The sequence below is a fragment of the Pleurodeles waltl genome, chromosome 3_1, assembly GCF_031143425.1.
Source record: "Pleurodeles waltl isolate 20211129_DDA chromosome 3_1, aPleWal1.hap1.20221129, whole genome shotgun sequence".
NCBI lineage: Eukaryota > Metazoa > Chordata > Amphibia > Caudata > Salamandridae > Pleurodeles > Pleurodeles waltl.
In genome coordinates, this window is record NC_090440.1 from 1,671,724,600 (window position 1) to 1,671,751,779 (window position 27,180).

Sequence of the window (27,180 nt, forward strand, 5' to 3'; positions counted from 1 at the left end):
GCCCTGGACTCCCAGGACCCAGAAATCATCTCTTAAAATGCAGCTGTAGGAGTCCAGCGGTAGCTGAAACAGCAGGTGCAGGTGGGGATGGAGACCATGGCTGCCTGCCTAGCTGAAGTCCGTAGGTGCCTCAGTCTGAATAAGGACAACTCTGCTGCTGTCAGAGGCATCCACTCTCTGCTACATGAACTCCAGCAGTCCATGGCCAACCTAGCTGGTGTCCTGAGGCAGAGGCTTGAACAATTGCCCTCCCAAAGAGGCACCAGTGTGATTGTCAACAGGATGGGGGCTATCCAAACTGTCCTGGAGTCCATATAGCGGATGCTGGGCTCCCTCATTGACAACCTGTCTGCCTACCACCGTGATGTAGCTGCTGTGTTGCAAAACCATCAGTAGCTCCTTGCTGTAGTGATGCTTTTCATCTTTCCATAGATGACAGCTGCCAGGACCTTGGAATCCACATCTCCAGCCCCTGATGTGTGTGTGCTCCCCTCAACTTCAACACTACCACCACCCACGGCATGGGAGGCACAACACACTTCAGAGGATGAATATCTGAAAGCAGCAACATTGACCTGAAAAACCACCCAGTAGCTACAGTCTGTGGCACATTCTCTTTTCTCTGTGCTGAAGATCGTGCCAGTGTTACAACTTATATCAACGTCCATCCTTCACTCTACCACTGTTGACCAGTCACACACGTGAACTGTCATTGTGAACAATTCCTACCTACTGCCAATGTGATCACCTCTTTACTGATGCATTCTTCTCTTACACGTCTCATGACATGTTGCCCCCCCTTGGACTCTTGTCTGGATATCCAATGGTTTGTGATCTCTCATGAGGTCAATCTCCTGTGTACTGTGCAGTGCCATCTTTTCACATGCAAATAAATCAACTCTAAAGATCAATTATCTTGAATCTGTGTCTGAGGCAGTAACTGTGTGAACTTAATGCATTGTGTGAAGCCTATACAATGAGGGGCCTATGCACCAAAACAATAGGCCAGTGTGATGCCACAAGCAATGTAGCTGTGCTGAGCTGTGTCATAAACAAAATACAGGTAAGCACTGTATGTAACAGGATACTGTGGAACCATGTTTTTTTACTAGAGCTGATGCAGCTGTCTAGTGCCAATGCACCATATTGCAAGGGTGTCTGTATTGCAGAGATTGGATGTTTATGTGCAGGAAGCTTTCATCCCCGCACATATACAAACAGCAAAAGCTCCTTGCTGATACTATGTAAGCGGAAAAATTCAGCATTACAACAATAAGCAACAATCATCCTAAAGATTTGTCTGTCTCTCTCTTGTGCCATGCAAACCATGTCCCTGGGCTGACGTCATTGTTTTGGCACTGCCTCAGGTCTACATTCCATTGTAAATCTGAGGCAGTGCCAAATACCATAGGTATTGCATGGGTAAGCCCACAGCAACACCCATTGCATGCCCTTCTGCTACAGAAATCTGTGTTGGTGGTGAGCCAGGTATATAGGCCCTCATTACAACCCTGGCGGTCGGTGATAAAGTGGCGGTAAAACCGCTAACAGGCCGGTGGTCAAAAAAATTGAATTACGACTAGGGCGGAAACCGCCAACACAGACCGCCACGGCAGTAGAAACAAACACCGCAGCAGTAACTGCCAACAGACAGGCGGAACACAATGTATTGCCCACATTATTACAAGGCACCAATCCGCCAGCTTTTCCGAGGTGGTACCAATGCCATCAAAAGCACAGCGGAAACAGTCTTTGGAAGGGAAACCACTCACCGCTCGACACTCAACGAGGAACCAGGACGCCATGGAGTCCGAACTACAGGGGTTACCAATGTTGGTGTATCTTCTCATCTACCAGGAGTACGAATGGTGGCAGCGACAACCATGGTGAGTACTGCACCTAGCACACAGGGAAGGGGAGGAGGGAAAAGAGAGTGACACACACACGCAAAACACAACAAGCCCACCCCCCACCCACAACAACACACACACATATCCAATAACATCACAGATACACCCCGTCACACCCTGGAAGAACGCAAGGACCAAACAAAATGAGATTAACCAATGTAATATTCGAACAATCAGATAGCCCAAGAGAACAGTAAATAACCAGTTTACACAAATATTTACATCAAGTCCACAAGTCCGTACACTCTCCCATGAAATGTCCGTGGACCAGTGGTCCCAAAAAGAATGGGTGAAGCCCACACGTGACACCTGCCTCAAAACGGAGAGAACACTGCTGGGGCATCATGTAAAAAAAAATACAGGCACCTCAGGGGGAAGGGTGGGGGGCACCTCAGCCGGATGATGGTACTACGCCACTGCTCCTTGAGGGGGCTCCATGCCCACTGCCTGGTCCTGGGGAGTGCAAAGCCACAGTCTCTCAAGTGGGTGCACTGCCCACTGCTTGGTCCTGGGGAGTGCAAAGCCATAGTCTCTCAAGTCTCTCAAGTGGGTGGTTTGCCCACTGCTTGGTCCTGGGGAGTGCAAAGCCACAGTCTCTCAAGTCTCTCAAGTGGGTGCACTGCCCACTGCTTGGTCCTGGGGAGTGATGTCTTCCACTGGTTCTGGAGGGGGCTTTATGCCCAGAGTGCTTCATCATGCCAAGGACTGTGTTAGTGGATGCTTCTCTCTACTGGTTCTGGAGGGGCCTTTGTGCCCAGAGTGCTTCATCCTGCCAAGGACTGGGTTAGTGGAGGCTTTTCTCCACTGGTTCTGGAGGGGGCTTTGTGCCCAGAGTGCTTCATCCTGCCAAGGACTGGGTTAGTGGATGTTTTTCTCCATTGGTTCTGGAGGGGGCTTTGTGCCCAGTGATGCTGCTCCTGGGGTGTGGCATGTTGACTTTGTCTCACCTGTGTGTCACAGCCACGCAATGTACCCGGAACAGGTAGGATGATACTCCATGGAGGCAGACCCACACTCCATCCTGCAGCGACTTAGGCTGACAATTGCTGGTTTGTGTCAGTGCTGGAGGTGGTGTCTCAAGTGGCGTGTCCAGGGTCCAGGACGTCACCTGCAGACTCTGACGCTGGACACTGGGGATGGGGCTGATGTCCGACAGAGTGTCATCAGCTGTACACGTGGTGGTGCTGATGGTGGTGAAGGCGGCAATGGCTGTGGCAGAGATGCTGACAGTGCACGCCGTGGTGCAAGTGACTGTTGGGGTGGATGGAGACACTGCCATACCGTCTCCGGCAACCTCGGATGGCTGATCCTTGGGGAGGATGCTGCAGACTGAAGTTGTGGCAGCGGCGGTGCAGGTGGCGGTGCAGGTGGCGGTCGGAGCGGCGGTGGTGACTGGGGTGCATGTGGCTGCCATCCCTGATGATTTGATGGTCACCAGCCCCTCCCCAGGTGACATCGTGCCCAGAGGTGATGTGCCCTTTGGCTTGTGGCCCTTCCCCATCTTGACAGCCGCTGCAGGGACCTTGGAACTGTCCACTCTGTGTTTGTGTGAGGCCTTGCTGGGTGGGTTGTGTGACTGTCCCCTGCCTGAAGCCGGTCCCTTTTTGAGCTTTGCAGGTGGTGAAATAGGGTGGTCCTTTTTTTTTCGTTGGTGGCACACTGGCAGCTCTGACGGGTGCCCCCTTTGAGTGTACTGGAGTACCAGGGACCACAGTGGATGCAGATTTGGTGGCTGAGGTGCTGGGCTGGGATCTAGACATCCTGGCCCTAGGAGAAGGACGGGGGGGAGGTGTAGGGAAGAGCTCCAGGTTAGCTAGGTAAATTTTTTTGGACACACTGGGTTGGTGGTGGTTGTAGGAGGTGTACGTCTGCTGAGTTTTGGTGAAGGTGCATGGGTTGGAGGCTGTTGTGAGGTGGATGGCTGTTGAGTGGGTGTGTGTCGGCGTTTGTGTACTTTGGGAGGAGGGCTAACAGACACACTGGGAGAGGACACAGGGGACATGTGAATGGTAGTGGGGGTGGTGATTGCACTTGAGCGGTGTGTAGTGATAGGCGTGCTGGTGATGGAGGTAGTGGCTGAGGATGTAGTGCATGCAGGTGTGAGTGGAGACGAGACAGGGAGGGAGGTGGAGGACGTGGAGGAGGGGGACACAGTGGAGGCAGTGGATGTTGGTGTGTCTGCATGGGTATGGTGCTTGTGTGAGTGCCTGTGGGATGTGTGGTGCTTATGTTTGCCTGAGCCACTTTTGTGTGTTGATGTGTGTGCATGCTGGTCTGATGGTGTGCTTGGGATAGGCTGAGGGGATTGGGTCTGGGTAGTAGAAGTTGGAGGGGGGAGGCTGGACACAGGGACAATGGCTACCATCAGTGCTGAGGCCAAAGCCTGAAATGCTCTCTGTTGGGCTGCCACGCCAGAATGAATGCCCTCCAGGTATGCATTTGTTTGCTGCAAATCCTCTCGACACCCTGGATGGCATTCAAAATGGTTGACTGCCCAACAATGAGGGATCTCAGGAGGTCAATAGCCTCCTCACTGAGGGCGGCAGGGCTGACTGGGGCAGGGCCTGAGGTGCCTGGGGTGCAGGAGATGCCCACCCTCCTGGGTGAGCAGGCACGGGGAACACGCTGAGGGGCTGCTGTGAGGGCGGTGCTGGTAGGTGGGGTTGGCGGCTGTACCTGTTGTTGCGGTGGGCACAGAGGTGCCCACCACCGCAAGGGAGCTCCCATCAGAGGAGGAGTCGCTGTCGCTGGTGTGCCCTCCTGTCCCCGTCGTGGAGCTCCCTTCGCCCTTGTCCCACTGGTGCCCTCACCATCGGTGGATTCATCCTCCTGGGCCATGTGGGATGCAGCTCCCTTCGTCTCCGGTGCTTCTGCTCCTCCGCCAGATGATGCTAATGCACACAAGGACAGGTTGACAAAACAAGAAGGGGGGAAAGACAGAGGAGACACATGGTCAATGCCAGCAAAACCACTACCGTTGGCAGACACAACACACAGGGAGCAGCCCTATGCACTAGCCCATGCACTAGCAGTTAGTAGGAAAATCACCTGCCCATGGGGGACTATGCCTAACACCATTTGCTGCGCACCTGGAACCCACAGGAGGCTGACTTGTTTTAGATGCCCACTACCACTATTGGGGATGGAGTGCCACAGAGCCTACCTAACAAGGGACCTACCCTACCAAGTTCACCCTGGCCTAGGTGAACCCACATCCCCCACCCAGGCACCTCGTAAAGCACGCAGAGTCAGCTGAATGAGAGTGTACTCACCCCCTTGTGACTGCTGTGATGCCCTCAAGCGCCTATCTAACTCCAGATATACCACCGCCAGGATTCGGAACATCAGGGGGGGTCATGGTGTGACGGGCGCCCCTTCCACGTTTGGAGGCCATCCCCAGCTGGGCCTCCGCCGTCTTCTTGCTCCAGCGGCGCAGGTCCTCCCATCTCTTGCGGCAGTGGGTGCTCTGTCTATGATAGACCCCCAGTGTCCGCACTTCCTTGGCGATGGCACTCCAAATACCCTTCTTCTGGTGGGCGCTAACCTAGAGGAAATGTATAGGATGAAAGGAAATTACTCCCCCGTCTGGTTCATCATACTCATTGCCCACCAGTTCCCACCCATGCCCTGACACACATACACTCACCATCCTCACATGCAGGCCTCATCCCCCACCCCCACATGTATTTTCCATCCACACCACTCCATACATTCATGGCCCATGCATCATGCTCACAGTGTACTCACCGGTTTGTCTGGAAGACCGTAGAGTAGCGTGTACTGGGGGAGGACCCCATCCACTAGTCTCTCCACTCCTCTGAAGTGAAGGCAGGGGCCCTTTCCCCAGACACTCGAGCCATTGTCGCTTCCTGACACAGGTCACAGCAGCACTTGCAGTGTAGGTCCTCTCCTGTTGAAGGTCACGTATCAAGTGAGTGAACAGATAGAAAATGGTGGTCACGTCCGCGGCGGTGCGTATCGTCACCGCCGGCATACATCGTCATTGGCTCCTGGAACCCATAGGGCCAAATGATAACCAATGCTGAATTGCGCGGCGGTCTTTGACCGCCTACCGCGACGCTGCACAGCCCCAGCGCAGTTACCTCATTTCCCCTTGTCCCTTCTTACAGGTCAGGCAGCTGCCATTTCAGGGTGGCACATGGCATGGCACCTAACTGCGTCACAGCACATTTGGGCAGAAATACGGACAGACAATGCCACACACGGATTTACTCACATTACAGCAAAACCACTTGTGCAACCTGTGTGGTACATGACCCTCTGCTCACCATTCTCCTCCATAGGGCACATCCGCTGGGGCATATGATGAGATGGCATCATCCTCCGGTGTACAGACCCGTTGACAATGAAAGACAGACACATCATTATCACCTACAGACTTGATCGTGCCACAGTCCAAGAACTGTGTGCCCAATTGGAGCCTGATCTGATGTCAGCTATCCGCCATCCCACAGGAATACCCCCTCTAGTGCAGGTCCTGTCAGTGCTCCATTTCCTGGTAAGTGGCTCCTTTCAAACTACAGTGGCCATGGCATCAGGGATGTCTCAGTCAATGTTCTCCAACGTGTTGACCAGAGTGTTGTCTGCCCTGCTGAAACACATGCGCAGCTACATTGTATTCCCCCAGGTGGAGGATTTGGCCACAGTGAAAGCTGACTTCTGTGCCCTGGGACATATAACATCATTGGTGCCATTGATGGTACACATGTGGCATTTGTCCCCCCCTCCCGCAGAACTGAACAGATGCACAGAAATCGAAAAAGCTATCATTCTATGAATGTGCAGATGGTGTATTTGGCGGACCAGTACATCTCCCATGTGAATGCCAAGTATCCTGGCTCTGTGCATGACGCTTACATTTTGAGGAATAGCAGCATCCCTTATGTGATGGGCCAACTCCAGAGGCACCAGGTGTGGCTAATAGGTGAGCCAAGGTCCCCACACAATATGAATAGGTGTATGGGTACGGGGTAGTCCCTAAGGGTTAATGTGTGTCTGACAGATTTCCCTCAACATTTGCAGGTGACTCTGGTTACCCCAGCCTCTCATGGCTACTGACCCCAGTGAGGAATGCCAGGACAAGGGCAGAGGAACGCTCAATGAGGCACATGGGCGAACTAGCCGTATTATTGAGTGGACTTTCGGCCTCCTGAAGGCCAGATTCCGGTGCCTCCATCTAACAGGTGTCTCCCTATACTGCTCACCGACGAAGGTGTGCCAGAGAATCGTGGCATGCTGCATGTTGCACAACCTGGCTTTGTGACGCCAGGTGCCTTTTCTGTAGGAGGATCGGCCTGATGATGGTATTGTGGCAGCTGTGGAGCCTGCGGACAGTGAGGAAGAGGAAGCAGAGGAAGAAGATATTGACAACCGAAACAACATCATCATGCAGTACTTCCAGTGAGACACAGGTAAGAGACTGGCACTGCTCATCTCACATCTGTCTACTGTAGGACATTGGATAAGTCAGCCTCTTAACCTCTGGTTAAGGACACTGACAGTTCACTTTGGCTTTCATTTCACAGATCTGGGTACCTGATTCTGCTTTCTGCTATGTTTACTGCTGCCTAACAACTGTCATACATTGGTATGTGCAAATGAACATTAACATTGATATTTGATGAAGTTGTAATTATACTTTTGTGAAAGTAGAGACTGCCTCCAGATTGTTTTGTGATTCAAGATTGTTTATTTATGGGCTAATGTGTATAGGGGTATGTGGAAGGGGCTGGGGTGATGGTGGAGGAATGTCCAGGATAGAGTCCAGTCTCTTGCTATCATAGGTGCATTGTCCAAGGGGGCATAGGAAGTGGAGCAATGGCAGTTCAAGGTGGACAGGATGACATAGTGGGACAGAAGGGTGACAATCAGGAGAGTCTTATTTCCTGGCGGGGGTCTTGGCAATGTTCTCTGTCTTCTGCCTGGATCACAGGGACTGTTTGCGGGATGGTTCTCCTTCTGCAGGGGTGGGGTGCTGGTGGCCTGTTGGTCCTGTGGCGGGATCTCCTGTCCACTAGCTCCTGCGGACGTGGAAGGCTGTTCATCATTTGGGCTGGTGTCAGGGGCCCGGTGGTATGCCACTGTCTTCCTCATGGTGTGGTCATGTCTGCCAGCACCCCTGCAATGGTGACCAGGGTGGTGTTAATGGACTTTAAGTCCTCCCTGATCCCCAGGTATTGTCCCTCCTGCAGCCGCTGGGTCTCCTGCAACTTGGCCAGTACCATGCCCATGGTCTCCTGAGAATGGTGGTATGCTCACATTATGTTTGATAGTGCCTCGTGGAGAGTGGGTTCCCTGGGCCTGTCCTCCCCCTGTGGCACAGCAGGCCTCCCAGCTTCCCTTTTATCCTGTGCCTCTGTCCCCAGAACTGTGTGCCCACTGCCCCGTCCCCTCGGTTCCTGATTGTCCCGTGTTTGTGGGTTTGCCTGGGGTCCCTGTAGTTGTGGACACAGTGCTGATTGACGTGTCCTGGGGACAGTGGCATGGGCCCGCTGGGTGGGTGCTGTTGTGGTGTTTCCTGAGGCGGGAGGTTCTGTGTTTGTTTGGGACTGTGGCAGGGGAACCGACTGTCCAGAGGTCCCTGATGGACCGGGCTGGTCATCTTGATCCAGGCGTGCAGAGCTTCTGTCGTCACTGTGGGCCTCTTCTGTGGGGGACTGGATATGGCTGGCACCTCATGTCTGGTGAAGTTGTGTAGGGGTCCTGTTGGGGTGGAAATGCATTGTTATTGTATCTGTGTGTACCATCTTGTGCAATGGGCGTGTTTCCCTCTACTACTGTGCTTGCAATATCGCCTTGGCCCTTGTGTGAGTGGTGATTGTGTGCCCTGGGTGAGTCTCTCCCTTGCACATGCTTTGGTGATGGGTGTCCACGCAGGTCTGTGATGGGTGTCCATGCATTTGTGTAACATGCAGGGCTTGGTATTGGGATGTGTGGGTTGTGATAGTGGGGAATATGTGAGGTGGTGGAGTGATGGGTGTGAGGGTAGGGATTGGGGTTTGTGATGGCATGCAGGTATGGTGGGGGATATAATAGTAAAGATATGACTTACCAGAGTCCAGTCCTCCTTCTGCTCCTGCGAGGCCCTCAGGATGCATGATCGCCAAGACTTGCTCCTCCCATGTTGGTAGTTGTGGGGGAGGAGGTGGAGATCCACTGCCAGTCCTCTGTACCGCTACCTGGTGTCTGGATACCACGGAACGTACCTTCCCCTGTAGGTCGTTCCATCTCTTCCTGATGTCATCCCGTGTTCTTGGATGCTGTCCCACTGCATTGACCCTGGTGACAATTCTCCACCAGAGCTCCATCTTCCTAGCAATGGATGTCTGCTGCACCTGTGATCCGGATAGCTGTGGCTCTACCAGGATGATTTCCTCCACCATGACCCTGAGCTCCTCCTCAGAAAATCTGGGGTGTCTTTGAGGTGCCATGATGTGGTGTGAGTGATGTGTGAGGTGATGGTTGATGTGATGTGTGGTGTGATGTGTTGGGGTGTGTGGTGTTTTGTGCGTGGATGGTGTATGAGTGATGGTGTTGGGTGCCTCTGGATGCTGGTGTTGTCTTTGCTTTTCTCTCTCTCTGCTTCTTCCAAAAATGTCATTGTAAGGGGTTGTGGGTAATGTGGGTGTGTGTTTTATATTGGATTGGGTGTGTGTGTGTGGGTATGTGTATCAGGTGTGTGTATTTTGAATTGTCCAATGTGGTTGTGTTTTGTAAATGTGTCTGTATTTTGAGCGCGGTCGTGTGTACCAGCAATGGTTTACCGCGGTTGAATGTCCGCCGTGTTGATTCGTGGGTCATGATAGAGTAGGCGTATTCCTGTTGGCGTGATGGTGTGGGTTTTGGTACCGCATTGCATACAACTTCACACAGAACATTTGCACAATAAATTACACATACAGATTGTGGCTCACTGGTTGCATCGGGGCAATTGAAGTTTGCCATCTCTCCAATAGTGTATGGATGGGGTCCACCTGAAAGAGGGAACATGAGACATGGCACTTTGAATGTTGCACAATGAACACTATGGACAAATATTTCACATCAGACATCATTTGCCAATAACCCTAGTATACCTATGTTGATGAATACTCAACAATGGCATTATGCATATCTCAGTGACATACATTGGTATGGCAGGCTGACATGTACACATATGTGCTGGAACCTAACATACATTTCACAGCCACATAGTTAGGTAATTGCAGATGACTACCTACTGCAACAATTTTCAAGCATTACAAATTATAATGTCACTCTGCACATACATGACTCACAGAACACACTCAGCCATCACCACCTTTACTCCTGTGTACACATGTTCCTGGTAACCATGTACCCTTCCACAGTGGACAAGAACAGTAACTTGCCTTTTGTCTCCTGAATATAGCAGTGTTGCCATTGTCATGGTTGCTTTTTTGTGCCAACACAATACTTACAACCCTGCCCTTAGCCTTAACTTGATGAAAGAGGCCTTAGGGCCAACAGACACATACTTGGAATTGCAAAACAGGAGTCAACCACATAGATTGTGTACTCACTCTCAGTTCCTCCGACCTCAATCCCAATGTGGTCCAGAAGGCCGTGCTCCCTGCTCACAATGTCTGCCCAGCGTTGTATGAGTTTCCAGGCAGTCCGCTGTATCCTGAAGATCCTGTTAATCTGGGAGAGGACATTCCCCCACCACAGCTTCCTCCTCGCCTCTGCTCAGTAGCCCTGGCTCACTCAGCCACCCATGGCTACCATGCTGGGCAAATAATGGAGCACCAGCCACATGAATTTGCCTAACTCCTCAGCACTGAGGTGACGTGCCCTTACCTTCCCTGACATCGTGTCGCACACATCCTCCGTACCCTTAAGAAAAAAAATTAACCTAACAACCCCCAACTAACCCAACTTACGATACTACCCCAGAAACAGACACTGACAATACAATTACATTACAATACAAATGAAAAATAAACAGGACAATACAGAACTCAGGGACTACAACAGGACAGTAGACAGCACAATTGTCACATCAAACACCACTCCATTATCTCACTTCCTGTGTTGATGCATCACATTTTTGAAAATGCAGCGGTTTTTTTATGCTACATGCCTTTGCGTGATTTTTTAAATTTCGCATGGCAACACAATACCCACTTCTGACGCCTCACATGATGTGCGTCATTTTTGGCAGACACAAGGCCATCAGATAACACGCATGGCTGCAATGTGTCAAATTGTTTGACGCAAGGCATGTAATATGTCAAACATTTGTGGTAGTATTGGGAAAATCTCTTTTACATGTATCCACTCATGTGTAGTGTTGTGATACCAGTGGATAATTCAGATCAACATGCTCCTCTCTTTCCATGTGTTACAGGTATGTGTTGTAAGTCTAGATATGTGATGGCATATGCATTACTGGGACCAGACAACGCACAGGCCACATTTCTTATGAGTCATATCAATGGCAAGTTCATAGGGTGGCCTTATGTCCCAAGAATGGGACACATTTACAAGCACATTTGCACCTCCAAGAGTCAATCATTTTCACGCTAGGGTGGCACTAAACAGGCCCTCACCAAGCCCCATATATACAAAGTGGTGCAATGCTAGCATTGCACCACTTTGTAAACCCACTATGACACATCTTATCTGCACCAGGTATGATGTGTAAAAGGTGGGCATACTTCTGCTGGAAGACCCAAGAGCAATTGCACTGGGGAAGTTACACAATGTCATTGAGCCATTCTAGCATATTTTTCAATCACTGCCCATGGCAGGCATTAGACTGGCACCAGTGCTATGTCCATGGGCCTTTCTGAGCTTTTTTGACCTATTGTAACTGTCTTTGGTGCTAGTCCAGCAAAGCGGCACAACTGCGCCAAACTTTTTGGCACAGTTGTGCTAACAAGTGTCATGGTGCAATGTATTGTGAGTGCAGCACTTAGATGGTGTCATTAGGGGGCGCAGGGCAATCCAAGGAAACTAGTGCATCATAGCCGATGCATCAATATCTTGCACATAGGCCCCTATGTGTGGTCACCGCAGTCCATTGATCAGTTGACACCCAGGGATACCATGGACTAGCCACATGTGGGACTGTGAACGTCAGACAATATGTGCTTTGTCCCAAAGTACACACAGCAGGCTATCATGCAAGAGGTAGTGGTTTTTGAAATGTGCTAACCAGTAAGGTGATCTCATTTACGATCCACTTGTTCAGCAGAAAATTCACTATTTAGCAACTTTCTGTCTTCCCACGTGTACAGTATGTTTAGTGTAAGTGTACATCTGTAGGGGTACAAGCATTATTGCGCTCTGACTACACAGATGGCTCATTTCTACTGTTTGTGTAGCCACACAGCTTAGGATAGATGACCTATGTGCTCGACATGTTCATTTATGTCATACCATTGTTAAGAGTATATCCTGGAATGCTTTTGGAATTCCCTAGATTGTGGCCAGCTTACCAACCCCTATGACAGTGCATTTTTAAAAAAAAATCTAATGTGTCCAAAGGAGCAGACATCAGGCTGTTTTGCGAAATGGATAACTTACGGTTCCTCATGCAGGCAAGTGTTGGGATAGTTAGGATCGACATATGTCATGGATGTGTTTGTCATGCCACGCATGTGGTTGGTTTGTGTTTTTCCTGTGTGATTCTTTCTGCCTGCTACAGTGGTATGTTTAGTATATATGTGTGGAAAAATGTACCTGATCCAGTCATGGGTCAAAGTGTACTTTCAGTAAAATATCTTTGGTCATGTCAGTCACTGACATGTTACCCTCTGTAGGTACATCACTACTGTCTGTAAGTGTTGGAGGTGTTTTATAAAGACACAATTGGCCATGATGATTCTTACCATTAGTCCATGCTCACAATGTTGGGCCACACAGAGCCATAAACACCTAGGGTAGACATTAAGGTTGCATTTTGTGACAATATTTTCTCAAGGAAATCTTTGCCAGTACAAATCCTCAACAAGTAGTTTTGCAAAGTATTCCCTTGTGGCACACACTGTGAATAAAAGAGCTACAATCAGACAGGGATGGCAGGCTTCACATCAGTGCACTCTCAAGTGCATTTTTCAAAATGTCTACACTCCCATACCCTACCGTCTACTAGAGACTTACAGGTTGTTGATGTCCGCCATGCCCTATTATCTACCAGGGACCTAGGGCCAGATGTACGTAGGTTGAAAATTGCGACTTGCAATTTGCGAGTCCGTGCGACTCGCAAATTGCAAGTCGCAATTTGCTATGCAGAAAGGTGTCTCAGACACCTTCTGCAACTCGCAATGGGGTCGCAAAGACCCACCTCATTAATATTAATGAGGTGGGTCGCAGTTTGCGACCCCATTGCGAGTATGGGCACTCACGGGGATGGTGGCCTGCTGGAGACAGCAGACCACCATGTCCATGACTGCTTTTTAATAAAGTAGTTTTTTTTCCCATCTGCAGCCCGTTTTCCTTAAATGAAAACGAGCTGCACTTGGAAAACAATACCGAAACCTTTAATTTTGTTTTTTTTTAGAGCAGGCAGTGGTCCATTGGTCCACTGCCTGCTCTGAAAAAATATTTTTGTTTCCATTCACAAAGGGGAAGGGGTCCCATGAGGACCCCTTCCCGTTTGCGACTGGGTTACCATCCACTTCAAGTGGATGGTAACTGCGATTTCTTCGCAAATGAAATTGCATAGCGTTGCGAGTCGCAAATAGGAAGGGAACACCCCTTCCTATTTGCGAGTCAGAAATGCATTTTGCGAGTCGGATCCGACTCGCAAAATACATTTCTGCATCGCGGAGAGGCTTTTGCGCCTCGCAAACGGCGTTTTTCGCCGTTTGCGAGGCGCAAATCCTTTCCTACATCTGGCCCCTACACTCTATCATCTACTACTTATTTACAGGGGATTTCTATCAGCCTTGCTCTATTATCTACTAGGGACTTACAGGGGTTTTCTGTCAGCCTTGCCCTATTATCTACCAGGGACTTAAAGGGGATTTCTGTCTTATCAACTAAGAATTACATGAGTTTGTGATTAGGAATGATATATGAGCCTTTATTGCATAGGCAATCCATTAGTGGGACACAAACTTGTCTGTACACCCAATGTACAGATATTGTCAGTTTACTCATCCATCACTCATACTTGTTTGTGCTGGGCAGATACAAGTGTGGACTTGCTGACAGTATGACTTGGATGTTAAGTGGCCTACACAATGTGTGTGCTTATGTGTGTGGTCTTACATATGTACAATGTATTGTGGATTGATATATTGAGATTGTATAGACATTCCCACCTGCAGAAGCCAGATAGTGTACTGTAGGCCTCAATAGCCACATTGCTGGCATTGTTTGGACAATTGGTACTTACTCCTCATCTTCATCATCCTCACTGTCCAGTCCTTCATGCATGTCACTGTATTTTATCCATGTGATATTTGCCAATGAACCTTGAGTTTTCTACAGGGCAAGAAATATTTACTATAGCATATCCATTGTATGCAGGATGAGTGACTGGCATCCACACATCTCCAGACTCCAGCCGCAGCACTTGTGTAGTCTGTGAGCCACTCCACAAAGTGGCTATGCCAGTTCAGTACAGGGGTGTCTCAGCTGTCCTTCAATATGTGTGTGATTATTGTGGGCACTCACACACATCTGCTACCAACATCCATTGTCAGAAGCACAATGTGTGTGGTTAGATTGTATGTGTGCTCCTGACAGCTATGGTACACACATGCATGTGTAAATATGTCTGTGTCCTGATAGACACATGGATTTAGCCCAGGGAATGAGAGATGCCATGACAATGTTTGACATACATGGCAGATGAGTACTTATTTGAGTGGGACAGGCCTAGATATACTGGTGCAGTGTCCTCTGTATGTCACACACTATTTGTCAAGCATGTGGCTGTCACTGAGGAATATGTTATGTTTTTCACCTGTGATTGAGACAGGAAGACATTACATTGTCACATAGCCGACACAGACTATTGTTGTGGGTACTCACTGCTCTTGTCCTACAAAGGGCTGACATCTAGATAACATTCCTCACATGGACTAACAATGTGGCTTCTGTCAAATTTCGACCCAACAGACCTGTGTGGTACATATGTTGCTATGTAACATGTATGTTAAACTGGCAATGAAAACATTACACTTGCACATTCCATTCTCTGCTTCGTGTGAAGTTAGTATGTTCTTGTTTGTTGTCCCATTGTTTTTGCCTAGACTTGCTTTTCTAGATGTGTATGAGTTGCTGTAGCATTTGGATGTGATAGATAGTCCAAGACATTTGTGAGTCAGTGACTTATTTACAAATTTATTCTAAGTGACATGTTAATTGCAATATTCAAGTGAAGAAATTCTCAACAATGCTTGCATGTCTGGGTGCACTAGCAGTGGTATTCTGTCCTTCTCCATCCTGAGGTGGGGCATCATTGCCACGCTGTTCATCCCATGGGACTTTAGTCCACACACAGATGTTGCACAAAATTGCACACACAACGATCATTTTACATAAAAGTGGAGGTGAGTAATAGCAGTCTCCCCCCTGGTAAATCTAGGCATCAGAATCACAACTTCACATTGCTGAACGCCCACTCACAACATTCCGGGTGCAGATGTGAGCCACCATGGTTGTGCATTATTTACTATACGGCGCACTATGGCTGACATTACTACAACAATCAGAATTCTTGACACTGTTATGGCACTTTGCTGGACTAATGCCCAAAACATTATGATGCTACTGCAGCAAAGGACAGAAAGAACCATAGATTATGATAGGGGTGTCACTTTTACACCTGTCCTGAGCAGGCATTAGGAATTATGGAAAAAATTGCACAGTGAAATCTTGTTGTATTCACTGTGGCATTTTTATTGCATCCCTGCGTGAGAACGCCCGTCCTTGAATACACCATGCCTCACACAGCCATGATATGGCACAAGGGTTTGCAAAGTGGCACAATGTATACATAGCAACAATTTGTAACATGACACGGATGAATGGCCACCTTAATGCCACCTCAGCATCATAGGAATTACACTGAGGTGGCGCTAAGACAGCACAAGGGGAATGTAAATATGCTCCTCAGTGATGTGTGTGAAGGTGCAGCATTTACAAGACAGTGTTAAGACACAAAAAGTGGCTTGAAACTGCCTTGCAAATGCAGAGTGGGCATTGCTCCACCAGAGCATCAGTTAAATTGATGCTCTAGCGGTGCCTGGGTCTAGTACATATGGCCCTAGGTTAGGGTGATGTGCATTGGATGTGTGGAGTGATGACTGTTGCATATGTGTTGATGAGCAGTCATCCATGAGTCACAATCCATGTGTGCAGAGTGTGGTGTGTGTATAGATTGGCCCATATGTCTCATTTGTTGTATGTGTTATGTAGTGTCTACTTGCTTATGCATAGTCCATTTCCATACTGTCCATCCTAGAAACGTTGATTGATGATTGAGTGCCTGCTGATGAAGGCATCATGAACACTGCCAGGATATTTAGCAAGGACATTTGTGAAGAGCCCCTGATGGTCCACAATGGTCTGCACATTGATTGAATGTGTGTGCTTCATGCTGCGGTACAGGTGTTCAGTTTCAGCCAGAGGTATGAGTTGCACATGTGTGCAATCCATTGCACCCAACACATGTGGAAAACCATCAATGGCATGGAAACCTTCTTTTATCTCCTGCTGCAGTTGCTAGGTGGTGGCTAAGAGGAAGTGGTGGGGAGTTAGACAGATGATGGCATCCAGTTTGGTTGGCATGAATGCAGAGGAAGGCTGTGATATTCCACCCACTTGTGCAGCAGTTGTTTGGAAGGAGCCAGAGGCCAGCATGTGCAGCACAGTAAGGAGCTTTGTCAGGGGTAGTATGGTGGCTTGTCTGTCTGCTCTTGCAGTGATAGTGCATGCTATTTTTGGAGCATCTGGGTGATGGACTCCCACTTCAAACAATATTATCGTATGATGTCATCTTCTCTGACACCAATAATTGATGTTCTTCGGCGACAGATGCGCTCCCTCCTCCTGTGCTGCCTTTCTGGTTTCTGATGCTTCCTCATTTGTTGCAGGTGCCATTTTATCACAAAAGATTCATCATTCTTCTGAAATGAACTATACCACCTATGATAGATATTTTCTGGAAATAAACTAAGCTTAGGCCCATTGGAGGCATTATTTAGAAGGAACATAACTTTGTATCAGTAAATGGACAGATCATAAAAAATGGGATATTTCAAGTCAATAAAATGTATGAAACATAGGCATGCCGTATGGTTATTGTTTTTCTGCTCTTTTCTAAGTTCGAGGTGAGTTATCACCTCGACTATCAACAGAGATCAGCTGATGCTTTTTCCAGGCAGAGGCAAGAAGTGCACGTTTTTCAGTACTTTTCACATGTCAATTTGGAGACATGTATGGTTGGACTTTCTTTTTTTGCTTAACTTCTTTGGATAATGTCTTCTTACTTTTTCTGTACTAGCGATATGAAAAAGAACAGAGGAATTGTATTTAGTTTATTTTCATTTTTTAAACGTTGGATAAAAGTTTAGTTCCAAAAGCCTTAAATTTATTTTGTTTTTTTGTAGTTGGTTTCCTTTTTAATTTTGGATAACATGACAGTTGTCTATCTCCTTTGTTCAGGGAGTGCAGGCAAAATAATGACTAACTTCTATTTACCGTACTTTGCTAATCGCATGGTTGTACTCCATTGTTAACTGTTTTACTTTGAATATTATTGGATATGAGTGCATTTTATTTTCTTTGGCGTTTTCTGTACACGGAAAACACCAATTTAGGTGTGTAGCATTTCTTTTGTTCTATTTCTTTTAATGACGTGTGTAATGTTTTGTAAAGATTAGTTTAATAAAATGTATAGATATTTTTATTATGTTATTAATATTTCAGTTCTTGACATTTACAGGAGATATTTTATGATTTTGTGCTTGTGTAATGTAGTGAGGTCAATATGTCATCTATCCATATTGTGTATTTCCATACTTTTGTTAAAATTAATATTTAGGATGACGATATTAGTGCTGTCAATAGTTTTGTATTTCAGATTGGTGTTTTAACAATCAAAGACAATTATGTGTTTATTCATATTTTCTAATCAATGTGCTTGTATCTCAATATTTTTGTTGTCGATATTCTGTAGTACAACTTTAAGAAAGCAATAAAAATCTCATCTGATAGAGACAGGTGCACTTATCTGCCAATGATTCAACAGAGACAAATCAGGAAGAAATAAATGTGGGTTTTCTTTATGTCAACTTTGTAGAGGGGAGGCGGAGTCGCCCTGAATCCCGGGGTTCCCCCATCACACACCTGAAGACAGAATACAGATTTACCTACCGGGAGAGATAAACCAAGAAATCCAGAAATATTACGAAGTCCTATACAGCGAACCAAACGTCCCTCTGGGCCACACAACGAATGACTTCCTTGATGAGCTCCATCTTCCAACCTTAGCATCTGAAGCAAGGACAGAACTGGGAGGCCCGATAATAGCTCTTGAAATTAGGCAGGCCATCAGGCAATGGTAAAGGGTAAAATCTCAAGCCCGAATGGACTCCAGGCGGACTTCTATACAACATATGTCACTCTACTGGCGCCGAAATTGGAAACACTGTATGCTGAATACTTAAAATATGGCTGCCTCCCTCATACAACCCAAAGTGTCACTATTGTGCCCCTCCCCAAAACTGTGACACCTGTGGCCCGTCACTGCGTTTCACCCCTAATCAATGCTCAATATGGATTTAAAAATCCTAAGCAAAATCATGGCGACCAGACTGCTCCCCCACAAATGCGTCCCTGATTCACAGCGACCAAAATGGTTTTATCCTGCAACGGAACACCTCAGTCAGTCTCAGGAGACTTTATCAGGTACTATACTATCCAGAAGCTCGGGAGCAGCCAGAAGCGTACATTACGTCTGTAGACCTTGAGAATGCCTTTGACTCTGTGCAATGGGATTACCTTATGGAGGTGATGCGCAAGATGGCACTAGGAGAGGGCTGGCTTAAATGGGTGGGCTTATTGTACGAGAAACTAACTGCAGGGGTTAAAACAGGAAATGCCATATCTGATGGGTCCGATATTTATCAAGGCATGAGGCAGGGCTGCCCATTGTCACCCTCCTGTTCGCCCTGGCCATACAGCCCCTGTCACAACTACTTAGACAACAGGGGGAGGGGGAGGATATCACGGTGGATGGCCTAGAGCACATAGGCCCTCATTATGAACACGGCAGTAAACACCGTCAACCGCCGTGGCGACGGCGAACAGAAGACTGCCATTGGCTGTGAACAGAAACCTGCCATATAATGATGCAATATCAGAATCCGTCAAAAATCACCCTGCCACTGGTCACCGGCAGTACCTTGTCGGTGGAAATTCTGGACCTCCCACCCTGCCACCGCCGAGCACACAATCACCCGCCCTTCAATTAATAAATCACAAATCACTGCAGCGGTCAGTGGAAGTCGAACAACCATTGGCGGTGCAGACCGCCACAGGCGGCAAGTGGACCCAGGTAGCAAGAAATGCATATATTGGATAAGTTTGAAACCCACACAGCTGACACGCATCCACAACACTATAAAACACTCACAGACACACCCCACAATTCTTTGCAACGAAAGTAGGCCAACTAATACAGAGAACACCAGAAGTAGACACCGAATGCCACAATCCACAATACTTACACCCAACCACAAGAGCACTCTTACCAAGATCCACAAAAGACACCATTCACAACATTCACCATGGCACCCCTCAAACACCCACGCTTCACAGAAAGGGAGCTAAGGACCATGGTGGATGAGATCCTGAAGGTGGAGCCACAACTATTCGGGGCACAGGTCCAGCACACACCCATCACCAGGAAGATGGAGCTATGGCAGTCAATAGTCAATAGAGTCAATACAGTGGGACATCATCCACGCATCAGGGATGACATCCGAAAGAGATGGAATGACCTGCATGGGAGAGTCAGGTCCATTGTATCCAAGCACCACATTGCAGTCCAGAAGACTGGGGGAGGACCTCCACCAACACCACCCGACTACACTGACTGGGAGGAAAAGGTACTGGCCATCCTGCACCCTGAGGGACTCACTGGACACACTTGAGGAATGTATTCGGGTAAATCATCTACAATTACCCCATATCCATCACACCTGGAATGCATGCACCACCCCACCCCTCCAACATCCACCAGGCCCACAACCCCACCGAGGCCACAAGCACTTAATCCAGCCCCCACGCATGCCCACAAACCCACAAACAGGCCCACATCCCACCCCCTGTGCACTGCCACCCACCCCTGCAAGGAAACACAATGGCCTACAGCACCCACAATGCACCTCCACATCCAAATCAAAAAGCAATGCTAACCTCACCAAAGCATCCTGCATGGCCCCAAATTGCGTAACCCGCACAAAAATACCCAGGCCTGTGCACCCCATCCGATCAGGCTAATGTAACAGACGTCCATTCCTCCCAACAGGTACCACCACCCATGCCACCCTGACGTAACAGGACAAGGAGCGGCAGTGGCCCACAGGGAGACAGAGACACCTCCCAGGACACTGGGGATGGAACCCTGGACACTGACAATCATCCTGGCCCCTCACACAGTCCTGGACTGTCACCATCCAGCAGCCCCACGCAGGATACCACTGACACCCATACCACCCAGCCAACAACATCAGCCCAGGGCAACCGTCCCCACACCTGTGGACCCAAGCCACAGACTGGTGGAACACATGGACAGAGGCCACAGTCACCCCCTACCAACAGTCAGGAAGACGATGGCCCCAGTAGAAGTGGTACTGCCAGACCTGTGCAGGGGACACAGGCACAGGGGGCTAGGCCCTGTGGGAGGGCATCAGTGGTCCAGGGGGGAGGCTATAGGATGGATGCTGCAGCCCATGACGTGATCTCTGAGGTCCTGGGAGCATATCACCATACCCAGGACAGATTGGCCCAGATAGTATCCACCCTGAAGCAGAGTCAGAGGATGCAACAAGCACACCACCAAGAGGCCATGGAGCAGTGGAAACTGCACAATGCCACAATGGCCAGCATAGCAGGTGCGCTGCTGCAGCTTGTACCAACACAGCCTAAGGCACACACAGACCATGAAGCCCCTACTACAGCAGCAACTTCACATTTACCACATTCTCAGGACACACAGGGTACATCCATCTCAACCTCTACAGGCCAACAGCAGGCGCCCAAACGGACCCTCAGGCCCAGATATGGCACAGGAACACCTGCCAAGAACAAGGCCCCTCTAAGAAATGACTCTGCCAGAAAATGTCCTCCAAGTGTCCCATTGAAACAACCACCAAACAGTGCTACAAATACTAGAAACTCATGTAAGCATGGATGGACCTACCACTACTGCCAACAATGCTGCAACCATGTTGCCATATTGGATAACCACCAGTGGCCCACACCCATCACTGTAATCCGCATGATTTAATCCTTGCACCAAATAAAACACCTTTTCACCTGTTACAATGTCCCATGTTATTAATTTTAAACAAAGTGAAGTATCGGTGCAACTGTTTGATAACTCTTTTATTGGTATCTGAGTAGAAGCAAAAGCACCACACTCCTTACATGTTGTAGTGCCTACATATGTGTTGAAATATATGACTATATTGTAATCTGTCCTATGCAGACCTGGTCACAGTGGCAATGAGTATTGACCCAACCCCCCCCCCCAGATGGCAAGGCACACTGACAGTATGCTGCACAGACAGCAGTCTCATCCAATTGTCCCACAGAGAATTACTGGAAGTATAGTTGTATCAGTTGGGTCCTGAATTCACATCTTCCCCCTCCTCCTCATCGCCATCACTCTCATTCCCTCTCTGAGGAAGCTGGTCTGGATATACGGCACCCTCCTCCTCCAAGAGTGGGATAGAATTTCTCACAGCCACGTTGTGCAGCATGCAGCAGGCCACCACTATTCTACACACCTTTTCAGGCCCATAGGCCAGGGAACCACCAGAGATATGTAGGCAACGAAATCTAGCCTTCAGGAGACGTATTGTGCGCTCTATCACCCTCCTAGTATGTCCATGGGCGTCATTGCAATTCCTCTCTGCATCCGTTCCAGGATTCCTCACTGGTGTCAGGAGCCAACACAAGTTGGGATAGCCAGAATCACCTAGAAAAAGGTGCAAAACAGACCTTTCATTGACAAGCCCCAGAGGCAGACAGCCTGGCTGTCTGCTATGTGGCAATAACTGACACAAACACCTGCCTATGATCCACCCTCTGTTCTCTTGGAGTTGTTCCATCCTGTGTGGCATACTACTGTTCCTCAGCACAAAGGAATCATGGACTGATCCAGGGAACATGGCATTCACATGTGTGATGCACTGGTCTGCAGTACACACCAATTGAATGTTCATGGAATGAAAGTTCTTCCTGTTTCTGTACACCTGTTCACTGACTCTTGGGGGGATGATAGCTATGTGGGTTCCATCGATGGCACCTATCACATGGGGTATGTTGGCAAAGGCATAGAAGTCTGACTTGACGGCAGGGAGGTCAGCACTTTGGGGAAACCTCACATAGGACTGTAGGTGTCGTACAAATGCATCCAGGAATCTTGACAGTATAATGCTAAACATTGCCTGGGAAAAACCTGCACCCATGCCCACTTTCACTTGAAAAGAGCCCGTGGCCAGGAAATGGAGTGCAGAGAGCACCTGCACTTCTGTAGGGATGGCATGCTGATTCCGATTAGCCGGTGTCAGTGCAGGATCCAGTAATGCACAAAGTTCCAGAATAGTTGCACAAGTGAGTCTGTAATTGATAATGACGCGACGCTCAACCATGGTCTGCAAATCTAAAAGTGGTCTGTACACCGATGGGGCCCTCCCTAGCCACAAGGGTCTGTACCTAGGAGGAGTTGAAAACACGTTTGAGGAACACACATACATCTGCACACATTGTTTCACATTCAGCACTGATGCCATGATTGTCGATGACACTAATGCATAGTGTGTGTGACATTAAAGAAAAAGGACCACAATGAGATATCAGGGCTGTTCAGTTGAGGTAAAGTGTATTGTCACATGCCTATCGGTTTTTAGGGAACAACAGGGCCTGCATTGTGCGGATGACAGTTTTACAACCACATAGTTATGGCCAAAATGTCTGCCCCCCGTAATCCTGAACTGTCGTTGTGGAAGTGACCTCATACCGCTAGCGGTAGACATAATAGCGTAAGGCAGTGTTTACCACTGTGCGCAAATTCATTGTTTAACATGGATGTCAATGGGAAATCTTAACGTATCATGATCGCCGCTGGCGGTGACGGTACACACCACCGCGGTGCACAAGCGAACTCGTCACCCCAACTTTACTTGACTCCCTGATCTCGTGCAAGCAGGTACTCCACTGAGTGTACCGCTGTGTCCTGCCTCTGGTCATACAAATAGCACGTGTTGCAGGGGAAAGAGCCCTGGCCTTCACCCAAGAGGAATTAGAGAGGCTCGTGGACGGGGTCCTGCCCCTGTACGCCAAGCTCTACGGATGGCCAGAGGTACAGGTGAGTAGGAGTATTGGGGGCCATGGGTGTGTGTAGTGGTTGGGGTTAGCTGCATACATGTGTGCACTTGTGTCACTGGATGGTCCTGGGTTCATGACATGCTGTGTGTGTGTGTGCTGTTAGTCGGTTTGAGCTGTCCGTCCCATAGTGGACGTATAGCCAGCCGTATATGATTGGCAGTGTCTGACATCTGTGTTACTTTTCTGTGTGTCCCTTATAGTTAAGCGCCCACCAGAAGAGGGGACTTTGGCATGCCATCGCCAACGAGGTGCGGACCCTGGGGGTCTACAACCATCGGAGCACCCACTGCAGGAAGAGGTGGGAGGACCTGCGGTGCTGGGCACGAATGATCTGCGAGACCTAGCTGGGGAAGTCCTCCCAACGGGGAAGGGTGGCCCGTCGGGCACTGACCCCCCAATATGCAACGCATCCTGGCGGTGGCGTACCTGGACCTGGATGGGTGCTTGAAGGCTGCACAGCAGTCACAAGGGGGTGAGTACACATGCCATTTTTTGAAGCCTTGATGGATGTGTGTGTGCATTCGTATTTATACTGTCTAGTTGCAGGGACTATGACTGATGTCCATATACATGATGGCCTCTGTGGGGAGCAGGGGTGTAAGGGTCAAGTCTGCAGTACGTCAGGTCCTTAAGTTAGTTGGGTGATGGTTGTAGAGCAGGGTTCTGCCTACAGGTCAGGGGCTTAGCCATGTGTATAGCGGTCAGTGCTGCCTGTTTGTGGGTGTTCTGGGTGGGGGTATGTATGAACCACTATTGTACCTCCATTCCTCAATTTACAATTTCTCTCCTGTTTTGTCCCCCCATCCCTGTTCCCTTGTGTTGTCTGTGTACATCAGCATCATCTGGCGAGGGAGCTGAGGCACCGGCGAGTGGGGATGCATCGGTCCACTGATCCTCAGAGGCAGAGTTGTTCGACGCCAAAGGAACCAGTGAGTTGGAGGGCGAGGGGAGTACCAAGGGGAGGCAACTACCACTGGAGATAGTGACTCCGATACCTCCTCCGATGGGAGCTCCCTGGTGGTGGTGGACCCTAGTGGGCCCACCCCTACTGTGTCATCTTCCGCCACCCCCATACCATCACCGCCCTCCCAGTTGCTCCCCACCGAGTTGCCCGTGCCCGCTCACCCAGAAGGGTGGGCGTTTCCTTCGCCCTAGGCACCTCTTCCCCTGCCCCAGTCAGCCCTGCTGCCCTCATGGAGGAGGCTATTGACCTCCTGAGGACCATCTCTGTAGGACAGACAACCATCGTCAATGTCATCCAGGGCCTAGCATCAGAGACGCAGCAGACCAATGCCTATCCGGATGGCATTCATGGTGCCGTGTCTGGCCTACAGAGATCTTTTCAGGCTCTGGCCTCCTCTCGGATGGCAGCCAGTGTCCCTGGTCATTCCGTCCCCCCTCCAACCACATCCACCCCTTCCAGCACCCCACTCCCTTCACCCGTCCAAAGCACACATTCTGACACGCAGGCACACACCTCAACACACAAGAAGCACACTTCAAAACACAAGCACCACACCTCCCACCACAAGCATACACACAGCCAACATACACATGCACACACAACAACATCCACTTCCCCCTGTGTGTCCACCTCTTCTGCCTCCCTGTCTGTCCCCAGTACATGCACGCCCCCCGGCACTGCGCCCTCATTCATAGTTGCTGACCCTATTCCTGCAGTCACCACAATAGCACACATCCATTTATGCACCCCAGACACTACACCTGCACTCACCACACTGACTTTAGTTGTCACATGCAGCATACTCACCAGACTTGCAGACACCCAGACAACATCCATTTACACTGGCAGCCTGTCTTGTTCCACTGTGTCCACCCTCCCTCCTCCCAAGACACTCAAACGCACCAAAACACCCACCCATCACACATCCACCACACCTCAGCATACTGTCCAGTCACCTGCACCCACATCACGCACACCTACACCTCTTACGAACACTCCCTCTACCTCCACTCCCACGCTTTCCTCCAGGTCCACCCCAATTGCACCTAAGAAACTTTTCCTCTCCTGTGTTGACCTATTCCAACCCACTGGCCCACCCCGTCTCACCCCTAAACATGTTCACCTCCTTGCCCTGTCCACTCCTCCCACGTCACAGCCCATTCCTGTGCCTCTTCCCCTGAGAGGAAGAAGCCCTGTGCTGAACCAGGTCCATCTGCCACCCCCCGGTTCAAGCCCACTCCCCCATCTTCCAAGGGCAAAACCAAACCCAATCCACCTGCAAAATGCAAATCTAAGCCACCCCCGTTGTAAATCCCCACCACCCCCTGCCCCTGTTCCCTGAGGTGCCTGGATGCCCCATTGTTGTCTCTATTAGGTGGAGTACCGTAGCACTTGTGGGAGTCAAGTTGGGGCCATTGTGGCCCTTCAGACTTATATTCAAAAGGACTGGCCATTGGCCTTCTATGCACTTCGGTTGCTCTGTGAGCTTAATAAAGGTTACTGTGTGTCCTGTGTTGTTCGAGGCACACTCTTGATCCGTGGTCTCTCGTTTCATTGTGTGTGGGTGCGGGGCACATATATATACTTTGTTCAGGTTAGATTTGCCTTGTGTCAGGTAAGTACCTCTTGCTGTCGGGTGTATGACTTGTGCTGCTGGGAAGGGTGGGTGGAGTGGGTGGGTATGTATCTGTGCCCTTTCTTGCTTTGTTTTGTAGGATACAGTACTTACCGTCCTCGTATTCGTTGGCGGTCTCAGTTGTGGAGGTATATGGCAAGGAGCAGGGTTGGCATGATCTGCAGCTCTCTATCCATGTCTGCTTTGGCGTGTTGTGTGAGTTTCCGGTGAGTGTTTCCTTATATTTGGTTTGTTTCTGCCTGGCTTTGCATGGCGGTTGTTCCCGCCCCGGAACTGACGGCGGTCTAGTGCTTCATTATTTGATGGGCGGGTAGGGCCTTTCCATCGGCCTGTGGGCAGGGTCTGCTGGCGGTGAGGGGTTTTCAGGATGCCTGTGTTTCAGATGGTTCATTACTTGGCGGTTGTTACCGCCACCACCAGCGATGCAGTGTTTACTGGCATGTTCATAATGAGGGACATAATCTCCCTGGAAGCCGATGATATCCTTCTATACTTAATGGGCGTCATGACAAGGGCATTGAGGTCGGGTTGCTGTCTTGACATTTTTGGAGAAATTTCTGGCCTACGGGTTAACATATCTAAAATATAACTGTTCCTGTGCAAGAAAGATACCACACAACCGCCAGATCTCCCTGAGGGACTTCAATGGGCGCCAGTAATCTTTAGATATCTGGGAATTCAAATCTATCACCAGCTTGCAGATATAAAGGTGGCGAATTTAGGCAGGGCATTATGCTCCATACAAGCTAGTGTTGCCTTCTGGAGAATCCTGTGCCTGCTTCTCATGGACCGTGTGGCATTTTCAAAGATGGTGATGCTGCCCCTGCTGTTATATTATTTTGCTAATAACCCAGTGAAAATCCCAGGAACATGGTTTAAACAGCTTGATGTTTTGCTTTGGAATCTAATTTGGAATGGGGACATACACAGAGTTGTGCTCCAGGTGTTGTGCAGACCAGCGACATGGGGTGGCCTTGGGGTGCCAGACTTTGAATTATATTGTATTGCTGCCTAACTGCAGTGGGTGGCCAAGTGGCTGGACAACTACAGAG